The following is an 18,227-nucleotide window of genomic DNA, read 5'->3' on the forward strand; positions in this document are numbered from 1 at the left end:
AGGTTTACACTTGGGGTTGTGGATTCAGATTTATTTACATCACGTGATTCATCTTTACTGTACATTTCTTGATCGGTACCCTCGATACTTTCGTCAGACATCTTTTACTCACTATAAAACAGAGTTAATTTATTTGTATATATATATATCAGTATCCAATCCCGACTCAATTCAACATAAAAATGGCATGTACCTCTTGACTCCTTTTAATACTCGACTTAATCTTAGAATCGGCTAAACCTAATTAGCTCTGATACTACCAAATGTAATACACTTAACCCCGTCCCGTCGCTGGAACAGGATTACGGACGGTCATTAAAGTACATTTACACGTAAAATAAGAATAAATTCAATACTATACATCTAAATATAACTTTAATGGGCCCACGATACTTAATAAGAACACCTTAAACAAACCAGGGCGCTATTGAAAGCTTAGAAAATTTTTCGTAAAATTTCAAAATTTCTTCCTTTGAATAGTACCATACGCCCGTGTGGCTTATGTGACACTCCCGTGTGACTGATGTGACATGCCCGTGTCATTAACCTGTGGGGCTCTTTGGCTTATACCTATAAATCAATTAATTTCACATGGCCAAGGCACACGCCCGTGTGCTGCAACGCCTCAATTTTCGGGAATTCTGTGAATGTTGGCATAGGTTTAATTATGTTAGTGGGTTTCTAGAAGGCCCAAGCTTAAGATAGAACCCGGTAATTTTAGTTAATTTTTTTTGTTCCATAAGAAAAAGGGGGTGAAATTATGAAATAGGACCTATGTGAAAATGTTTGAAAATGCTATAGGCTAAATTGAAGTGGCCAAATAAATAGGAGTGCAAAATAGGAGGATTTGCATGACAAACCTCCCATTTTACATGAAGTGGCCAGCCATCGTGTTGTTGTAGAAAAAATGTGCACTTGATATCCATAATTTATGGTACAAATTGATACAAATTGATAATGGGTTAGGTAAATGTTCCATGATAATGGGTTAGGTAAATGTTTCATGATGGGAATTTCATGTCTTTTGTATTAAAGAATTAAATGGATGAAAAATGAAATTTTATTAAAAGAAAAAGGGGTGAAAAGAACATAGTTTTGTCCATCTTTGTTCATCATAGCCGAAAGTTAGAGAAGAGAAAGGAGAGGAGAAAGCTGTTGAATGTTTGGTCACTTGGGGAAGAAAATTGAAGGTAAGTTCATGGTAGTTTGCTTCTATCTTGATGTTCATGAGTTCTTCTTGATTCTACCTTAACTCTTGAAGCATATTTTGGTTTTTGGTTGTGTTGTGAGAATTTGGTCATGAATTAAAATGAAGGAAATGGTTGTTGTTTCATGTTCTTTAGATGAAAAATGGAAGATAGGTGAAGTTGAGCCAAACAAATGAACATGCATGTGCCTTAGATGCTAAAGGGAAAAATCGGTTAACATGTTGTGCTTTAAAATGATGAAATGGAGATTATACTTAAGTAAAATCATAGATATGTGATGATTGATTGGTGATATACATGTTTAAATAACATGCATGCAAGTTATGTGTGAAAGAGTGAATTTGGTAATAAATCTGCTTGGGACAGCAGCAGTAACGTGACTTTGGAAAATCACCATAAATTGTGGGAGATGAATTAGAAGCTGAATAAATTATGTAATTAAATATTGTTGAGTCTAGTTTCAAATTAAATAAATGAGAACATATTTTGAATTCTGTACAATGAGAAATTTGATTCGTAAAGAAGAGTGGTCAGATTAGTCAAATAGTGAAACATGCAAAACTTTGAGAAAAATCTGGTATTGATTGGTCAAACAAAAAATTCTGAAAATTTTATGGATATAAGATATATGAGTCTATTTTCAGGGAAAATTAACGGCACTTGATTTGGAGTTTTGTAGCCCTAGTTATAAATGATTTAGTGACTATTGCTCAGGAAGACAGCTTGCAGTGAAATTATGATTATGTGGTAAACATTGACAAAAATTTGTTAATGAGTTGCTTATTGATTTCTTATAAGCTTACTATGATCTGTAGGTGTGGTTGGCCGAATATTGTAAGGGGTTAATACGTAGTTTGTATTTGAATAGTTAGATTAACGTGTTAGTAATCCAATTGTAAGGGGTTAATACGTAGTCTGGATCGGCAAAAGTCGAAAAGCCGAAATGCCGAAAAACCGATATTTTGTAGATTTGCGAGTGTGCGAATGCTCGTGAGGTAAATCGATTAATGTTTTTGGTAAGCTACAAAATTTGGACTGCAAAGTGCACGATTTCTGTGCCCTCGATATTTTTGGGCTTAATGGGCCAAAATTGGAATGATGGGCCAACGGGCCCAATTCGGTAAGAACCCTCGGTACGTGATTCTGTTAGTACGTGAAAAGTAGGAATATGCATGAAAAACCCTAAAATAGATAAATTATTGAAATACCTTTAAAAGTGGAAAATTTACAGTTTTACCCCTAGTAGATAAATTACCGAAATACCCCTAGGGTTAAATTGACCTAAATGCATGTTTGACTGTTGTTATTTACTGCATGCCATGTTGTTATTATCTGATGCATGGGATTGGGATATTGACGGAGGAAGTACTGAAAGTGGCTTGTCCACGTACTGGAGGCTTTGCCTCAATTTACTGTTAACTGAGCAGCAAGGCTGCAACTGTGGAGTGTTGGGCTGGGTGGGTTGAGCTATTCCCCACATGGAGTGTAGGGCTGGTATGGGTGGAGTGTAGTGGTTGGTGGGTTGAGTAGTCTCCCCAAATGGGCTTGCATATGTTATTGATGTTGCATGTATTTTGAAATGGGCCTATGGGCCATACTGTTATCTGAATAAGGGGCTAAGGCCCAGTTTATTGTAATCTGAAAAGGGCTCTGGTCCAGTACCACTGTTACCTGAATGGGCTTAGGCCCAATAGGCTTGAGCTGACTTGGGCTTTGAATGGGTTTTCCTTACACACTGAGTTTCCCCAAACTCACCCCTTTTATTTTCATCCACGCAGGAAATCCCCAACCATAGTGGGCTTGGAGCTGTGAGGGAATTCGGAGTGGCCACCCGTTCTGAAAGTTTGGTTTTCTTCTGGTGAACTGGACATCCTATTATTTACGTTGAGGTTTGGGTTTTTAAATGTAATAAGGCCGCTTAATTATTTTTTATGGTTTTAATATGTATTACTAAGATAGGTATTACTTATTTTAACTGTTGAAATTGGATAGCTTTAGGGCGCATTTTCAAAAAACAACAATTGATTTCAAAATAACACGACAACAAGCAAAGCTCCGCAATGAAAGTATTTTCCAAAATTAATCACTTTTCCTAAAAATGACTTAATCAAATCGGTTTCCTAGAAATATCCATGACGTTAAGGTGTGGCAATGGCAGTATGCATGTCTAGGATTGGATCCGAAGGGAGCTTGGTACTTAAGCAGTCTGATGGACTCACCACCTCTTTTCCGGTTTCCTACATGGTGCATAGCTTCCATTCACTTTAACCTATAATGAAATTATCTTTTAAAACACTAAGTTTTTCTGGATCAACAATATAAAATGTTTTGAACGCTTCGATGTGGCATGTCGGATCCGGTCATAACGTCTGGGTCGGGTTTGGGGTGTTACATGTGCTCAGCCCGTGTGACAACCTATTTGTAGCATTTTAGGTGCAATGGACACACGGCCTAACAACATGCCTGCGTGCAAGCCGTGTGTCTCACACGGTCTGGTCACACGCCTGTATGACATACCGTGTGGACTGTAAAAGAATTTTCTAATTCAAATTTACCAACCCTGCAAATTTTAAACAATAAGCAATCTAATATTCAAGCTTTCAACCAATCCAAAATATGATAAACACACTTATTACTCATTAAACCATCATACCATAGTCTAACACTTATATTCAATAACCTTTAAGCAAACTACTTCAAAATTTGCACTCAAGTACCATTCAATTCAATTTAAAATAGACTATATTATAACACACTCATTACATCCATTAACTATCCACTAACATTCTTCACTAATTTCACTTATAAACAATTTAACATCAAAACAACCTAGGTACACTCCATTCTTTAAGACAAGAAAATTCACCAATTACTTGAGTTCGGGAGTTGGCTCGGATGCTGAGATGTTAGTTACTTTGTACCTAACCTGCGCACGGAAACAAACCGTACGCTGAGTATACACTCAGTGATATTTCTATAAACTAATGCTTAGAACAATAATAAGCCATGTATATGTATTGTAACTCAAAACTTTTACTTTCATAATCTTAATAGCTTAATCTCTTGCCTTCATCTTTTAGCTCTTAAATGTAATTAAACAATTCTTTATATGTTTTTCATATCATTCGATACCTTTTAACAATCGTATAACACACAGTCACATAATCAATAGCAGTCGGTCTTCAGTACTTTCATTTACCCCTATTAACATAACTCGAACCTAGACGGATACACGAATCCAACCCACACACTGGGATATCATACAGTGTTTCATCGGCCGAAGCCGGAATACACTGTAAGGGTAATAGTAGCAATAACAGTAACAGTAACAGTCAGGTACAGAGTACCTCTTCGGAACGAATACGAAACAGTAGCAGTAGTCGACACATATAGTGTCTCATCGACACACAACCGGAATATCCCTGAACACTTCCAATCCTATGGCATGCCAACTATATCCGATTTAGCCCGACACTATTAATAGGGTATTTGAATCATTTCATACATACTAACCAACTAAAAATAATAATTACATTTATTAAATTATTAAGCATAGTTTATTGAAATACAAACCGTAATTCTCAAGTTTACTCGATATCCTCGTTCCCGTAGTTCTCGAGTTTACTCAATATCCTCGTTCACTTTCTCCTTCCCCTTTTTCAATGACGTTTCCGGTGCTACGTTGGCTACATAAAATTTAACATATAAAATTATCAATGTATGTTATTTAATGACACACTCTTTTATTTCCATGTAGCTTTTACATAAATTCCAATTTAGTCCTTCCACCATAATCATTCTTTTTCTTCAAAATAAATCCTATATTTTAATTCAATTATCACTTTAGACTATTCAACTCTTAAATTTTACAGCATAAAACATTTACAAAATTCTCTCAATTCAATCCCTACTATTTCAAAACTTATATCTCTCTCTTACAATTTAATCTTTCTTCCACTTCTAACTTGAATTTCTATCATTTTATCTCATAATTTACTCAATAATTCAACTTAATCAACATCTAAAAATTCACTATCTTCCTAAATTTCAACATAATTCAATTAGTATTTCTTCCTAGGATTCCATAGACACTAAAATTACAAGAAAAGGGATTAAATTGGCTTACCAATCAAGCTTGAAACTCCAAAACCCTAAATTTTTCTTTTCTTTTTCTTTCCCTTTTTCTTTCTTTCTTTCCCTACTATTTGTGCCTTTCTTTCTCTATGTTTTTATTTCATTTATTTTCTTTATTCATTCTTTATTTAATTAATATATTATAATTATATAATATAATATAATTTACTTTATATTATTATTTACTTATATAATAAGTAAATACAAATATATATACATACATTTGTACCAATAAAACTAATACATATGTATTTATACTTACCACACACTTGTCACATAAGGTTTATTTGCTAACTTATTCCCTTGACTTTTCTATAGTTTATAATTAAACTTTTACACTTTATTCAATTTAGTCCTTTCACTAAAATTAACCTTAATTAAGCTAGATTTACTTAATTAAAATCTAATTAACCTCTCACTTAACTTCGTAAATATTTCTAATAAATATTTACGAATCTAATTTTTAGAATCGAAGACCCGAAAATTCACTTTTTTGATGACCTTAAAATTTGGGTCGTTACATTAATCCTCATGAAGTCTACTCCATGCAGATCCTTCCATGGCCTTCTCTTCTTCAAAACAACTGAAAAAGGTGAAAGAGAGAAAATGAAACAAAGTCGAGAAGAAAATCATTTCTAGGAGTCATCTCCCAGCTATTTATAGCTCTTCCCATGCTATTACCACCCTTATGAGAACCGTCCATTTCTAATTATTATGTCTACCACTGAGGAACCGGTTGGTTCCATTCTAATCAAACTAGGTTTAATTCTCAACCATGTCCAATTTGGTTTCCATCTTTTTTGTTTCTTCCAATAGAGGCTACCAACTTGCGGTCTCCTTTAATTTAGTCCTTTAATTATTCTTAATTTTGGATTTATTGGAATCTGAGTGTTACAATATTACCTATTCATAAAAGCTTTTGATATGAATTTCATAATATGATAAGTTAACGAACTATAAGGTTGTAAGTTGAGCCTTATAGGTTTATTTGCATTAATTAATCTTTTAATTGAATTAAAATGTGGCTTGAATGAATTGACAAAGACATGCTTAAGAAGAGTTAAACACTAACAAAGCATAGGATAAGTAAGTTTATCCATTGATTCTTACTAAGCTTCTTAAGCTCATGCATTAGTTGTTTAAAATGCATAGGCAAAAGACCTTGTTTGTGAAACTTGAAGCTTTGTTCATGAGCATCGCATCACCCATCGAGTTTTTGAGGTTGTTCTTTAATTATTAAAGGTTATTTGTATATGTTATTGGCATGTACATTTAAGTCGTTTTGACCTTCTAGAGCCTATTTTGTCACCCCTGATAAACTCCACATCAATTTTAAATGTTTATAAAACTTTAATTTGTCTAAAATATATTTTAATTATTTAAATAAATTATTTAAGCCTTTATTATCAAATAAAAATAAGATTTCTAACTTGTACATGCTCTGGTGGCATCTCTCATTTGTCCTAGCCATCGAGACGGGTGAGGGGTGTTACAGGTACTCCTGTTGATAGCACTTCAGTGTTTCTCTTATTCTAGTTTTGGATAACTCATCCCTAGTATCCCTTCTTTATTTTTCTAGGCTTACTAAGAACTAAAGTTGACTAATACTGAATTTGAGGATAAGCAGATTTTGACATGGAATAAGTGGATACTTATTTTGAGGTGTTCCAGTGTTTGATTTCAGCTAATAAAATATGATTTTTAGGATCCCAAAGCTTGGTTTTTGTTATGGCGAAGAGTGGGGATGAAAAATAGGGTGTTTCAGGGCAATTATTGGCCTTAGGAGTTGTGGTTTTGAAACTTGGGCTCAAAGGTATCGACACAAGTGAGATAGAATGCCTCAATGAGCTGTCTGGAGCAGATTTATTGGTAAATCTAGGTAGTTCTACTACAACAAGTGCCCCAGACTCAAGTAATTGCATTGTTTTGAGCCATTTTGACTTCCTGGGGTCCATTTTGAGTCCCTGAGCACCTCCAATCACCATCAAGCATCTTTAAAATGGTTTTAAATTACCTTTAAAGACTTTTAATTGATCTAAACTTGGATAAATGATTTTATTAAAATGTTTTTAACTTTCAAGTTTAGTAAAATTCTTATTTCCCTTAACCCGAATACCCTGCTTTAAGTCGATAAGATTTAAACATTTGGTTTTTGATCTAAATGGGTCCTAACATGTATTCAATGATAAAAAATGATTTCAAAATCATATATTACTCTTTCTTGAATGTTAGGAATTGTTTTAAAAAAATCTACAAGTTTGTCAAATGTGTTTTATTAAAAGAAAATTTTGACTATGGTTTGGAAAATACTCCGATAACACCTCTGAATCGTACCATACATCGGGACAAACGAGAAGTGTTACAATGAATATAATCCTATATGCATAACTTAGTCGAACGAAAAATATATTAAAAGAGACTGAATCAAAGATATTTTTTCAAAGTTTTCCTTTACGTACAATCTTCGAAAGAATTTTATGTAAATTCTCAAAAAATTCATTCAAGTAATAATTTAACTCATCTTTTCACCAAAACATTTTTTTACTTTAACATTTGAAAAGATAGTATACAATATATATTAAGTGATATTGTCATGAGAGGAGAAAAAAATATTTTGTGCTATTTTTTTCTTTAACATAGGTTTTGTCTCATTAGATTTCTCTAATATAAGTTTTTAATAAAAAACAGTGTTGATATTATGCACTATTTTCCTTCTCTATGTTTTTATTCCACTAAATTTTTTATTGTTCTTAAAAAGGTTTTAACGAGTCATAGGAGTGTTGTAAATAATATAAATTATGTTGAATATGGAAACATTAATGGAATATAAATTTTTGAATCCTAAGTTGTGGTCTATTAACTTGACTTTCATCTTCCTTGAGAATAAATTGAGTTTGAATCATCATTGTAAAAACAATAAATTATTTTTTGTCAAAAATATATTGATTATTAATCTTTATTTATTTTTCCTAATTCAATTTTTTTTTCTAAATATTATTATTATTTTTTACCACAACTGGATCAGATTTAACTTAATGTAAAAACAATAACAATTCATATATGTTGACGTGGTCAATATATACTATTAAATTTTGTATCGTTTGGTAACAGTGTGATAGAGTGAGAAAAAACTTATTTATTACAATAAGTAGAAATAGAAAAAATACTTAGTACAAATTTAATCTTGAAATTAAGAAGATAAGTTAAAATATTTTGTAAAAAAAGGGTAAGTTATATTAGTGGTCATCCAACTATGGTTATTTTCTTTTTTATCACCCAACTATGAAATGTTACAAAATGGTTACTAAATTATTCAAATTTATCTTTTAAATCTATGTACTCTTAGTGATTTTAAATTTTATTCTTTTACTTTTATTTTAAGGAATTTTTTTTTACTTTTATGATTTAAAAATGAAAGTATTATTGTTAACCTTGCTAAAACTTTTTTTTGTTAAATTCAAGTTCACGATAATGTCATTTTATGGGTAATATATACCAACAGTCACTCAACTTTGGGGTAGGTAACAAAATAGTCACCTTGGTTTCATTTCAGTCAGTCAACTTAAAAAAATGACAAAATAGTCCTTTATGTCGTTTTCTGTTACAGACGTAATGGCAAAGTGACGTGGCAGATGACGACTTGCTTGGTGTCATTAACTGTCCAGCTGGCCAGTTAGCACCAATTTAAATTGTAACATCCCTAATTTGGCCCTAGTCAAAATAGTGGTTTCAAGGCCACAAATTCGAAGTAGAAATAATTATTTTATGAATGTGTTAAGGTCTATGATATGTTTGCATGATTGTGTGAAAGTTTCGTTAAGAAATTTAGTTGTTAGAGTGTCCAATTTGATTTTTAGTACTAAATTGAAAAAGTTGTAAAATATGTGCTTCTAGAAGCTTTAAGCATGAAATAGCTATGGATTATTAATTAGGGTCCTTAAATAGTAATTTAATCAATTTCTATTTTTATAGACAAAAATGGGTATGACTAAGTAAAATTTGAAAGTTTAGTAAAAAGGGCATTTTGGTCATTTGGTTATAAAAGAATAAAAAGGGAAAATTAAGTCAAAATTTGCTAATCTTCTCCATGCCATAGCCAAAATTCCTAAGGTCACCATAGCTAGGGTTTCTTCAACTTTCAAGCTTGATTGTAAGTGCATTCTAGTCCCGTTTTTAATGTTCTTTACATTTTTGAAGTTGTTATCAACCAATCTAGTCATATCTACCATTTATTTGAGCTAGGGTTGATGCTTAGGGTTTGACCCATGTGTGATGTGCATGTATTTTGATGTTTCATGGTAGATTATGAAAGTTTGATGTGTGATAAACATCTTTTACTAAGTGATTTTTGATGAAAACACCTAAAAAGGGCTTATTTGTAAAAGTTATAAAAATGGGTAGTAGAAATGTGATTTGATGGAAAATGTGGGCTGGTATAAGCATGATATAGGCTTGGGTAACAAAGAAAATGAGCACATTTCATTTTATGAGCCTAAGGACTAATTTATAAATATATGAGTTTAGGGGAAAAATTGTAATTTATCCAAATTATGATTTTTGGACTGATTTGAACAATTTGATAATTAAATGAGCTAAATTTTCTATTATAGATCGAGAAAAACGGAGTCTAGACCTAGACCAAGAAAAGAACAAAGTTGTGGACTAAATCGAATTAGTTAGCCATATTTTGTACCGAGGTACGTTCGTGTTAAATAATGCACCTTATATTATGTATTTAATATTTTGTTATTGCATGACTTTTACAATTATCATTATACGGTGAAATTCCCGGTTGAACCTTAGGAATAGTTAGGATACAAATGTCATGACATTAGGGTTATGATTTTACGTTTAGTACCATATCTGGGATATGACATCGTTATGAGATTTTGTGTAAGACCATGTCTGGGACATGGCATCAATATGAGAATCGTGTAAGACAATAGCTGGACTATTGGCATTGATATGAGATCCCATGTAAGACCATATGTAAGATATGGCATTAGTACGATTCTATGTGTATGTAATTCCTGAGTATCATTTAGTATTCCAAGTGGTTCAACGGGTGATTTAAAGTTTATGTCAAAGATGTGAAAAGTTATGATTATGTTATGAAGTGGAACAAGTACATATACAAATCTCATGAAAAATGATCTCGGTTTAAGATGCATTATTGGTAAGGATGCAAAAGAGTAAGATATGTCTATGATCACTTGATGATTTTGTGCTAAATTACATTATGTTATTGTATGTTTAAAGTTGACAATTATTTACATACTAACTTACTAAGCTTAAAGCTTACCCCCCATTCCTTTTAATTTCTTATAGTGTCATCAAGCCAGCTCAGGGATCGAAGACAGTTGGAGATCTACTCACACTATCAAATTATCATTTTGGGTACTTATTATTACATTATTTTGAGTTATGGCATGTATAGGGACTTGGTCTTTTAGTGATACGTGTTATTATTGATTTGGCCAAATGTGTTGGCTTGTAATGGTATTTGATTCATTTTGTAAAGGGCCATTTGGTATTGGCTAATATTGGTTAAGTATTTATACATATAGATATGCCTTTCATGGATGGAGTTATTGCATGGTTTGTGATGATAATTATGAAATGTTGTATGTGATAGAAAATAACATGTAATTGATGTGTGTATATGCTTGGATTGGTGTTGTTTGATGTTGTGTAGGTTGGTGCAAGTAAGGGTAGCAAAAAGGCTTGGTAAATAGCCTTATTTTTGTCCACACAGGTAGACACATGGGCATGTGTCTAGCCCGTGTGTGACAGACGACTTGCCCATTGGGTGTGTGATTCGGCTATGTGTCCCCTGTATTTTTTAATTTTAGCTTTGAATTGGCCACATGGGTAGAGACACAGCTGTGTGTCTCAGCTGTGTGAAAGAGATGACCCAGGGACATGGGCATGTGCCTAGGGTGTGTGAAATCTGCACCTATTTTATAAAAAATTATGAAAATGAAATTGCCCACACGACCTAGCACACAAGCGTGTGCCTTGGCTATGTTACCCTAATTTGTTGATGACATCATAAACAGAGAGTTATACGGGTTAGGGACATGAGCGTGTGTGACCACACGGTTTACCCACACGAGCGTGTCCCAAACCACACGGAGTGTACCCCTGCTTCTATGAAAAATTTTCTAAGTTTTTTGGGAGTTTCCAAAGTTCTCGGTTTAGTCCCAAACCACTCTCAATGTATGTTTTGGGCCTCATAGGCTTGTCTAAGGGACGATAGGAATGTTTTTGAAAAGTTTTTAATTTGGATGGAAATTTATGTCTCGGTTCTGCTTGACTACTTGTGCATAAGCTTGGTAATGCCTCGTACCCTATTCCAGTGTCGAATATGGGTAAGGGGTGTAATATTTAGTGGTATTAGAGCTACAGTTTAGTTGATTTTGGGACTAACGTAGCTTGTGTACGAGTCTAGCTATACATGCCATAAATGAACTGTAATAGTGTGATGACTCCTGACAAATGAAAATTGTGTTTTCATATAGTAATGGATCCCAAATGAGCTGAGGCTGTTGAAGTCGAAAGTAATGCACCAGCTCCTATTCAAGGGACATCGCCATTTGATAGTAGACCCCCTGCAGTTTGTCAATGAGAAGGAGGCAGGGAAGCCTTTCTCCATATGATGAACGCATGGTATACGGAGTTTGTTTAAACGAACCTGAACACTCAACCCCCTCCACCCCCACCTGTTCCTTAGCCTATCCCCGTAGCACTCCGAGGTATGAACTTCATGAGATTGAATAGACCTCCAGTTGATATGATTCGAAAATAAGGAGCCGAAGAGTTCCGAGCTGATATAGATGATGATCTTGAAATAGCAGAGGTCTGGCTTGAGAATACCATTAGGGTATTTGATTAGTTATCATGTACACTTGAGGAATGTATGAAATGTGTTGTATCACTTCTAAAAGACTCGGCCTATCAGTGGTGGAACGCACTTGTGTTGGTTATACCAAGGGAGAGAGTTAATTGGGAATTTTTCCAAGAAGAGTTCCATTAGAAGTACATTAGCCAGAGGTTTATCGATCAGAAATGAAAAGAATTCTTAGAGTTAAAACAGGGCCAAATGAAAATGAGCGTGAGTTTGTGAGACTGAGCAAATATGCTCGAGAATATGTTTTGACTGAAGCCATCATGTGTAAGAGACTTGAAGATGGGCTAAACGAAGACATCTGATTATTGGTTGGCTTTCTGGAACTGAAAGAATTTGTTGTGCTTGTAGAGCGAGCTTGTAAGGCTGAGGAGTTGGCTAAAGAGAAAGGAAAATCTGAGTTTGAGTCTCAAGACTCAAAGAAGAGACAGATAGGTAAGTCACTTCGATCCTCATTTAAGAAACCGAGAGAGTTTAATACTTTATCAAGTGCTTCAGTTAGGTTTTCAAATAGAAACCATGGGAAACAGTATTCGGGTTATAAGGCTCAGATTACTTTGATAGCGAGTGTGGGTAATGCTCGACCTAGTAGACCTGAATATCCATATTATGGTAGACATCACCTCGATGAGTGTCGGGTGAATGATCAAACTTGTTTCAAGTGTGGTTCCTAAGATCACTTCATTAGAGATTGCCCCGAGATGGTTGAAAAAGAGAAATTTCAGAGTGTAAGATCGGGTAATACTACTTCTAGAGGGAGGCCACAGAGAAATCCCGAAAATAGAGTGAGTAGAAAGAGTGCACCTTGAGACCCAGCTATGAGATCCGAGGGTAGAGCACCTGCGAGGACTTATGCCATTCGCGCTCGTGAAGAGGCTTCACCTCCTGATGTGATTACGAGTACTTTTTATCTCTATGATACTCATGTCGTTGCTTTGATTGATCCGGAATCAACCCATTCCTATGTTTGTATGAAATTGGTATCTAGTACGAATATGCCTGTTGAGTCTACAGAATTTGTGATAAATGTGTCGAACCCTCTAGGCAAGCATGTGTTAGTTGACAAAGTATATAAGAATTGTCCTTTGATTATTAGAGGTCATTGCTTTCCAGCTAATCTTATACTTTTGTCATTTGATGAATTTGATGTAATTCTTGGTATGGATTGGTTGACCATTCATGATATGGTAGTAAATTGTGGAAGAAAAATTATTGAATTGAAACGTGAAACTGATGATATTCTTTGGGTTGAATCAGATGAATCGAATAGATTACCAGTTGTGATTTCTTCTATGACAGCTCAGAGGTATATAAAAAAGGGGTGCAAATCTTATCTTGCCTTTGTGTTTAATACCAAAGTGTCTGAGTTAAAGATTGAGTCAGTATTGGTAGTATGTGAGTATTCGGATGTGTTTTCGGAAGAGTTTTTTGGATTGCCTCCATTTAGAGAAGTTGAATTTGGTATTGAGTTAGTCCCTGGCATTGTACCTATTTCGATTACTCCGTATAGAATGGCTCCAATAGAACCAAAAGAGTTGAACTCAGTTGCAAGAGTTGACGGATAAAGGTCTTGCAAGACCTAGTTTTTCCCCGTGAGGTGCACCAGTATTATTTGTGAAAAAGAAATACATCTCTTTGAGGCTTTCCATTGATTACCGAAAACACAATAAAGTGACCATAAAGAATAAGTATCCTTTGTCGAGAATAGATGATTTGTTTGAACATTTGAAAGGAGCCGCATGGTTTTCAAAGATAGATTTGAGGTCTGGTTACTATCAGTTAAGAGTAAAAGACTCAGATGTGCCGAAAACTCATTTCAAACGAGGTATGGTCACTATGAATTTTTGATTATTGCCTTTTGGTTTAATGAATGCTCCCGCTGTGTTTATGGACTTAATGAATCGAATTTTTAGACCATACTTAGATAAGTTTGTGGTTGTGTTTATCAATGATATTTTGATTTATTCTCGAAATGAGTCTGAGCATGCTGAGCATTTGAAAACTGTTTTACAAACTTTGAGAGATAAACAGTTGTTTGCTAAGTTTAGTAAAAGTGAGTTTTGGCTTCGAGAAGTTAGATTTTTGGGGCACATTGTTTCGGGTGAGGGTATTCGAGTTGACCCGAGCAATATTTTAGTAATTTTTTATTGGAAACCGCCGAGGAATGTATCCGAGGTTAAAAGCTTTCTAAGCTTAGTCGGTTATTACAGACGATTTGTTAAAGGATTTTTCATGATTGCTACTCTGATGACAAAGTTGCTACAGAAGGATGTCAAGTTCGAATAGTTAGAAAGGTGTCAACAGAGTTTTGAGAAGTTGAAGGCATTGTTGACTGAGGCACCAGTTTTAGTATAGCCTGAGCTGGGAAAAGAATTTGTGATCTATAATGATGCATCCTTGAATGGACTGGGTTGTGTACTTATGCAAGAAGGCAAAGTGATAGCTTATTCCTCGAGGCAATTGAAACCGCATGAGAAAAATAATTCAACACATGATTTGGAGCTAGCAGCCATTGTGTTTGCGTTGAGGATTTGGAGACATCATTTGTATGGTGAGAAATGCCATGTTTATACTGATCATAAAAGTTTAAAGTACTTAATGACTCAAAAGGATTTGAATTTACGGCAAAAGGAGATGGATGGAATTATTAAAATATTACGAGTTAGTGATTAACTACTATCTGGAAAAGGCGAATGTGGTCGTTGATGCTTTGAGTAGGAAGTCATTGTTAGCGTTGAGAGATATGAACATGTAGTTGACCTTATCCGATAATGGTTCAATTCTAGCTAAATTGAGAACTAGACCGATGTTTCTCCAAGAGATTTGCGAAGCTTAGAAATGTGACAGTGATTTGCAAGCCAAAAAAGTCCTATCTGAATCGGTTATGGAATCAGATTTTCATATTAGTTCTGATGAATGTTTGATGTTCTGAGATAAGGTTTGTGTACTGAGAGATGACAAGCTTATTCGAAAAATTTTGCATGAGGCACATAGTGGATGTTTATCTGTTCATCCAGGAAGTACAAAGATGTATAATGACTTAAAGAAAATGTATTGGTGGTCGAGAATGAAAAGAGACATTTCAGAGTTTGTATCGAGATGCTCGGTTTGTCAACAAGTAAAGGCCGAATACCAAGTACCTTCAGGTTTACTTTAGCCTGTGATGGTTCTCGAGTGGAAATGGGATAGAATCACTATGGACTTTGTGACGGGTTTGCCCTTGACACCGAAAAAGAAAGATGCTATTTGGGTTGTAGTTGATAGGCTAACGAAGTCGGCTCATTTTATTTCGGTATGTATAGATTACTCACTTAATAAGTTAGCTGATTTGTACATTGGTGAAATTGTTAGATTGCATGGAGTGCCTATCTCAATTATACCGGATAAAGATCCGAGGTTCACTTTGTGGTTTTCGAAAAAGTTGCAAGAAGCTTTAGGTAAAAAGTTAAATTTTAGCACCACTTTTCACCCGCAAACTAACGGTCAATCTGAGCGAGTAATTCAAATTCTTGAGGATATGCTCGGCTGTTGTATTCTTGAATTTAAGGGTAGTTGGGAAAAAATCTACCTTTGATAGAATTTGCCTACAACAACAGTTTTCAGTCGAGTTTGAAAATGGCACCTTATAAGGCATTGTACGGTCGTAAGTGTCGGACACTGTTGTATTGGACTGAACTTAGAAAGAATCAGATTCATGGGGTCAATTTTGTAACACCCCTAACCCATAACTGACATCGGATTAGGGTTAGGAGGCCTTACCAAATAGACAGGGCATTTCAGACCAATTCAGAATCACAGGTATTATTTAACATCATTTCATAAGCAATCATCTCTAAATATGGTCTACAAGACCTAAAACATATGTTTAAGAATGGTTAGAGCTAAACCGAACACATTCATAAAATTCAGAACATAGAAAATTTTACAATTCTATTGAGGTCACACGTTCGTGCGTCTAGGCCATGTGCCTCACACGGGCATTAGACACACCCATGTGAACCAGCCGTGCCAAACCAGGGTAACCATACTGACTTTCACCCATGGCCAATAGGAACGCCCATGTGCTATGGCCATGTGATACTTAGCTAGCTACTGACTTTAGCCCACGGCCACATGACACGCCTGTGTCCCCTGACCGTGTGGCACCATGCAGGCTAGATTTAAGCCAAATTGTCACCCTTTTTTAAAGGTCATCCCTACAAGCCATAATAAACAACATTTGTACCTAAAATTTTCAACCAATTCCATACTCATAACATGCTTCATTATAACAAAAACATATTAGCTCATAAAACACTACAACCATACATCATTTGGCACCATCAACCTAATACTAAAACTATATACAACATTTCATTTGTTAGCCAACTCTCATGGCATAATATATACACATCAAAACTTATATACATAGACCTTCTAGCCTATACATGCCATACTTTAAAATATTTACACTTTCAAAAGTACCAAAATGAGATCAATAGTGTGGTGACAATCCTCGACTATCCCCGAGCCTTCAGTAGATACAATAACTGTAAAATAGACAGTAAACACATAGAGTAAGCTACAAAGAGCTTAGTAAACCAAATACAATTGGTCTAACTACTAAAGCATATAAATAAAATTCAACCATATAGATTCATAACCATTTCATAGAATAATTCATTAACTTAACCATGCTCCTTTGTTTACATATATGTTATGCTTCATTTCCATACATATTTCACAGAGACAAAGTTTTTCATATTCAGAAATTTAGTACGATACAAACGTACCTGCATAGGTTATACATTTCATATACTCAATCTTAGATTTTGTACGCTATCATCAAACAGGTCAGAAACAATATAGATGCTCATAAACAAGTACAATACCGACATCCCGGACATGGTCTTACATGTAATTCAATATCGATGCCTCTATCCCAGACAGGGTCTTACACGAAATCAAATACGATGCCGATGTCCCAGACATGGTCTTACACGTAAATCTCAATCGAGGCTTATGTCCCAGACACGGTCTTACACGAAATCAAATACGATGCCGATGTGCCATACATGGTCTTATACGTAAATCTCAAGGCTTGTGTCTCAGACACGGTCTTACACGATATCTCAGACAGATGTCAACTTTTCTTAGAAACATACAGAGCTTTTCAGATATTAACATATTATCATACTTTACTCCAAAGATATTCATCAGGCACTCAAGGCCATCCAATACAGATTACAGTTTATATGTGCAAAATTTATTTCAATTAACAAGTAATTGTAATTTGACTTACCTCGGACGAATTTCGGATAAAACGAGTCGTCTATTCAACTATTTTGGACTTCCCCCGATCTAAGTCCAATTTTCTTTGTTCTTGATCTAATACAATACAAATTCAACCATTCAGTCATTTATTTCATTCAATTTAATCCATATACACATATTTAGGGAACTTTACATTTTAACCCTTACATTTTCACACTTTGACAATTTAGTCCATTTTTCACAAAATCACAAATATGAAAAATCCTCCAAGACTATAGCTTGGCCGAATATACATAGCTTCCATACAAGCCCAAATAACATATTAATTCAAAATTTAGTCCTTCAAAATCTCATTTTCACAATTTAGACCAAATAACACTATACCATCAAAAATTCAAGAACAAAGTATATAATCTCACATATATATTTCATAATCCATATAAAAACATCACAAAGCTCATATAATCATTAATGGCACATTTCATAATCTTCAACAAAAATAGAAATTCAGACATGGGTTTTGAAGAACACGAAGCAATGATAACAGAAACGTAAAAATTATCAAAAATCGAGTTAAAACCGTACCTTAATCAAGCAATCAAAGTGTCAAAAACTAAAATGGCTTTATCCTTTTTCTTTTTCTTTGATTTTCGGCTATATGCATGATAATATGGCCAATTTCATATTTTCATTTTATTATTATAACATTATAATCACCCTTTACC

Source organism: Gossypium hirsutum, chromosome A07 (assembly GCF_007990345.1).
Source record: "Gossypium hirsutum isolate 1008001.06 chromosome A07, Gossypium_hirsutum_v2.1, whole genome shotgun sequence".
NCBI classification, from domain to species: domain Eukaryota; kingdom Viridiplantae; phylum Streptophyta; class Magnoliopsida; order Malvales; family Malvaceae; genus Gossypium; species Gossypium hirsutum.